Below are 5,981 nucleotides of genomic sequence, written 5' to 3'. Positions count from 1 at the left end.
AAAAAAAAAAAAAAAAAAAAAAAAAAAGACTAGTGCTAGCTTCAGGGCAGAATTTGTGCTGTATTAATAACAATTTGCATCAATAATTCCAGGGTTTCCCTAATGCTAACTGTGACACAATTTCGCTATTCTTCAAGCTACAAACATACTTTACAAAGTAACGTCTTCACTTACTGGGAAGATTCTAGCTTCCCTTGATGGGAGAAGGAGGAAGGTTACAAAAAAAGTAACTGGATAGGCTCAGTTTCCCTAACTGGTGACACTCCACAACAAACGGTCCTTCAAGGTCTGAACATCAGTGTGAGATTTATCTAACCATTCATTCAACAGCACAAGACTCTGCTGACATATCCAACGTTGGTCAGCCTGATGATGAAAGAATGAAAGTGGCATCCTGGCAAAAATGAATAAATTTTACTGACCAGGAGACCCTAGAATGTTGCACTGCAACGATGACTTCTTCTCCTCCGGGGTGGTGCAGTCTCCACAAGTCACTTACTTTGCATGCGCATCAAAGCGTGGGTACAGGACCTGTGATAAGAACCCTGCCAGCCTCCGACACCCCAGCCAAGCCCCTGTCCTCCCACCTCCTGCCCCCTCACTCCCACCTGCTCTCTGGGTTCATCACTGAGAAGCCAGTAATCTCCACTCAAGCAAGATCTGCAACAAAGACGCAGTCATGGCATGTGGCTTTGCCATCAGCATGGTAGGAGCCCAGAGCGATTTCCTCAGGGATGGGTATGAACATGCACTGAGCAAAGCCGCTTGTTTCCTACTCTGGCCCAAAGCTCTCAGTGTGAGGGTTCAAGTGTCCTCTGGTCAGAGAGCAAGAAGCAGCCAACACATCCTCAGAAGAGCAATCCATTCTCAGACTCAGCAAAAGCTGACTCATCAATAACACCCCAGGGGCCCACAGCACATTTGCAAAGGCACATCCTGCGTGTCCGTTAGGTGACCTGCGTGGAACCTGCAAGATAACCTGCTTGGTAGTTAAGCGTAACTGTCACTCCCACCTGACAGATGAGCAACGAGAAGCTTGGGGCCTCTAAGGCAGATCTTTCCCCCAGATCTTCCAACTCCTGAGGAGGCCCACACTTAGAAAGGGCACCGCCTTTGTCTGGAGCCTCTCCGCTACTTCAGAATAGAGCAGGGGCTATTGACAGACCAGCCCAATACGCCATGAGCCGATACCTGCTCCCACTGCAGATGCCTGGCCAGGAAACCATCACCAGGACCACCAAACGCCACTGCTCCCACCAGCCAGGCTGTACGTGTTTGTAAATCTGTTTATGCTAACTCTATCTGATATAAATTTATAACAAAACTAAATCTTAAATGATGCAAAAAGTTGAGTTTTACCCTAGGAAGACTAAGTCAAATAATTTGGAAAGAAAGATTAAATGAAGACAAATAACTAAAAATGGCTGAGAACTAAGTGCAACTTTTTTTTTTTTTTTGCGGTACGCGGGCCTCTCACTGTTGTGACCTCTCCTGCTGTGGAGCACAGGCTCCGGACGCACAGGCCCAGCGGCCATGGCTCACGGGCCCAGCCCCTCCACGGCATGTGGGATCCTCCCAGACCGGGGCACGAACCCGTGTCCCCTGCATCGGCAGGCGGACTCTCAACCACTGCGCCACCAGGGAAGCCCCTAAGTGCAACTTTTGAAGACTAGACAAAATGGGGGAAAATGGCAAATTTCTAGAAGGCTCCTGATAGTCTGCAAGTGCTTGTAAGTTTTTCCTTCACTTTGAAAAAAAAGCCCAGAACTGTGAATTTTAAGTGCTAAATCAAAAGGAGGACTAAACTAAGACTCTAAGGAATACAGATCAGTGGTCCCATTCACAAAAGCCTGGGTTTGACTGTCTGCTCACAGACTTTAATTAAAATATGATTTTAAACTTTTTAAATCATTCCCAGCTTCAATTGAACTGACCTTTCTCAATCATCCAACTATCCACAGGTCCCAACAATATCAGGTAACAAGCTCCAGCTAAAGTGTGAAAATCACAAAAGGCACACACTCTGTTGTCATCTGCCAAGTGATTTCAATCCCTTCTAGATGCCAGTGACATCTAGAAATTTCTGGGTTCTCAGACAGGGATAGGGCTTAACATAGTTTAATTCTCACTGTAATAGGAAATGTCTCTCCACAGAAATTCATCAGTAGCATAGTTAACCCCAACTCAATAATTAAGCCTAAAGAGTTTCTAGAACAATGGTTCTTAACTACAGGCAGTTTTGTGCTGTGCCCCCACCCCCCAACACACACACACATATCTGGAGACGTTTCTAGCTGTCATAACTGACAGGGAAGCTTGTTACCGGCATCTAGTGGGTAGGGGCCTGGGATGCTGCTCGACATCCTCTGATGCGTGGGACAGTGCCCCCACCACAAAGAATGATCCAGCTTGAAGTGCCAAGAGTAGAGAAGCCACCCTGGAAAAAGGAGATCTAAGACCTATAGACACTGTTACATCATAAGAAAAAAACAGCCTTCTGAACAAACCAAAGGAAGAGCTGATTTCTTCCCTCTTGATTCAAACAGTACTCAAAGGCCACCGGCCTCTTGGCATTCTTAGTAAAACTCCCAATCTCTCAGCAAGAATTTTCAAAGACCACAATTTTTGGTTATGTGGTGAAACTGCGCAAGAGTCTTGGTCAGTTTTCTTTTTTCTTTTACATTCCACAATACCTCCAATTATCTCATGGATGACGATAAAAATGAACTAAAAAATTTGTCCAGAGCTTCGTTTTTAAATATAAGAAGATGGAAAAGTGAAATTGGTTTGGTTTATTGTGATAGTAGGACTGTGGAAGAAGCTTTTCCTTTTATTTTGCTCTCCCATTAGCATTACAGTATCTGTGCATCAACACAATATAACTACTTAAAAGTTGAATACTATGAGAGAAGCCTGAATGCATCCTGGATTTTTTAAGGCCAGCTATTTCGGACATGTCTGAGACACTTAGAGAAATCTAACATGTCAATTTCCCAGGCGTGATGATGACACAGTGGTTAGGAACATGTCCTTAATCTTAGCTGGATGTATGCTGGAGTATTAAGGGGTAAAAGGTCATGGTATTGGCATCTTTCAAATGGTCTAGCCAAAACAGAAAAAAATACACACACACACACACACACACACACACACACACACACACACACACACACACAGACACACACAGACACAGCATATGTTAGAGTATAAACTGAGCCACTGTTAACATTTTGCCACACTCAACTATTCATTTAACTTTTCTAAATGCTTAAAAACTTCAAAATAAAAGAGCTAGGCAAAAATTAAACACAGACCAAGACGGCGGTTAGGGAGACAATTAAATCACAAGTACCGCTGGATCATGAATCTAGACCAAACAAAAAAAAGGTCTCCAAACAGAATCAAACTGGAGATGGTGGTCTTAGCTTCATTATTAAAAGGCTGCATAGCTGCCTTCTACCGCTACAGCAAAATAAAATAGGTATAACCCTGGAGTAAAAAAAAGGCACACCCAGCAGATTCACAACACAACCCATGTCACACACCCCTTGGCACCCTGGAGGCACCATGGAGACCATGGCAAAGTCAGGTCGTTCTTCTGAACACACACACCCCTAAAACTGAAACCTGTCTGAACCCAACCCCTTAAGCAAGGAAACCACAGGCTGGAATGAAAATATGCTCACCACGCGCAAGGTGAAGAGCTTACTCATCCTATGAAGAGAAAGAATCTGGTAAGCTTGCAGACCTGGCCCATTTCCTGCTTATAACAGTGAAAGAAAGGGCTTCTGCTCTAGAAGACTTTGCACACACCGGCAATCCCATCGGCTTGTTCCGGAGGAGACACAAAGCTGAGCAAAGCCAAGAAAAAGGAAAGCTCACGGGAAGCCAGTTTAAGTGCAACAAGCTGTGGTTCATCTAAACTTTGCAAAGCTTTTTACATCTAAGTTTTTACAGATAAGTCAAAATATTTTAGGATTCCAGGATCCTTTGAGCAGATTTACAAGTGAGAGCTAAAGCCTTTCAACTGAAAGGGTCATACAAATAAGCTGACTTTGTCGACTCCAATGAGATTTCCCTCCAAAGCACATGTTCATACTGATATTTCCAGAAATGTGACTTGTTTTACTTACTCAAAAATAAAAATAAACAACACAATACTCTTCAAACTAGAGATCTTTAAAACCAGCTTCTTTAAAAACCTACCAAGGGCTTCCCTGGTGGTGCAGTGGTTGAGAGTCCACCTGCCGATACAGGGGACACGGGTTCATGCTTCGGGAGGATCCTCCGGGAGGATCCCACATGCCGCGGAGCGGCTGGGCCCGTGAGCCATGGCCGCTGAGCCTGCACATCCGGAGCCTGTGCTCCACAATGGGAGAGGCCACAACAGTGAGAGGCCCGTGTACCGCCAAAAAAAAAAAACTACCAGAAGTTCCACCCAGCTGGCTAACCGTTCACTCTACAGTAGCACCCTTGTACGAAAATCTACAGTCTCTGAGCCCTGCAACCACCAGGCAGCAAAGGGTTGGACAAGACCGAGGAAGAGCAATGGGCTCCATTCCAGGAAGCAAGAGGAGGCAAGTCACTCAAACACAACAGGTCTCCAAGACAAACTCCATGCCCCAGGTTGTCCTCTGGCCACTGCAAGCTTCTGGGTTCTCCTTTGAGTGTCCAAATCAAGAAGCAAAATCCCTGGGGCTGCTCCAACTTGAGAGAGAGACAGAGAGAGAGAGAGAGAGAGAGAGAAAGACAGATATTTGGATCTAAAAGTTGTAAAACCAGAATAAAAAGGGAACCTCAAAAAACCCTGTCATATCCATTAAAACATCTGAGCACCTACCATATACATGTACCCAGGTTTCAAATATTAAAGACATATCACATGAACAGATGGACAGATATGTGATACAGCAAGTATAGTAAAATGTTAACGGTAGAAATATAGACAATGAGTATATAGGTGTTCACTATAAAATTCTTTTCCTTTATGTCTGAAATTTTTCATGATCAAATACTGAGGGGTGGGGGTTGTAGAAGATGGGGGAATCTGATTTATAGTTTAAAAAAGGATTAAAAAAACCCTCCCAGTCTTGCTGTCAAGAAGCTTACAGACAATTCGACATGCGTGGACAGAGGCATCTTTGGGGCCAGAAGAGAGAAGACAGTCTAGACAGACAGCAGGATTTCAGCTTGAGTTACAGGCAAGAACCCAAGAGAAAAGGATTTGGAAACAGAAGAGAAATCTGGTTTTACAGGTGCTGGTTTGCTTGGCGTGCCCATAAGATGCTGAGGTGGACGTTAGTCACCATGACTTAGCCTGGTTGAGTGCCTCAGACCCCAGTGATCCCGACCTCTGATGTGAGAAAGATCTTGGGAAGGAGCTCAAGGGCCAGCAAGCTGGCTCAATTTGGAAGGCTGCTTTGTCTGTGCAATATTTGTCTGTAAGACAATGGAGCATGGCTATCATGGAGGTATGCATGGCACAGAGTTTCGCCAATGTGTGTACTGAACAAACAAGGCAGACACACCAGCTTAAGCTGGGAACACCTAGAAAATCAGCCACTCGTCTGTGATTCTTATAAAGACTTGGAAAATATTTAGACTGGGGGTGGTGGAGATCCTGGCATTCTGCCATATTGTTGGGGACCCCCCCCCTCAACAGAAAGCCCTGCTCACCAGCCTCAGGCAAGCCCCTCACACCCACTGGGGAAGGGACAGATGAGCAGGAACGACCCCAGGCAGCCCACACACGCCCCTGCCTAATCCTGGTTTGTCTCCCACCTGGTTCACCAGGTGTGTTCCAAAGGCTGACTCACCCACCAGAGGAGGCTGCTTTCAAAATCTCAGGAGGGTCACTTGGGAACAAACCCGACCACCCTAAGAAAGGGACAAAAATCAGCTGCTCTTAACAGAAACAGTTTGTCTTTTACGGAAAAATCTTCAAGTCCATCTAAGAAAACTCCCTCCGCTTGGGGCATTCC

The sequence above is a fragment of the Lipotes vexillifer genome, unplaced genomic scaffold, assembly GCF_000442215.2.
Source record: "Lipotes vexillifer unplaced genomic scaffold, Lipotes_vexillifer_v1.1 scaffold691, whole genome shotgun sequence".
Classification (NCBI taxonomy): Eukaryota; Metazoa; Chordata; class Mammalia; order Artiodactyla; family Lipotidae; genus Lipotes; species Lipotes vexillifer.
This window is presented reverse-complemented; position numbering follows the sequence as displayed.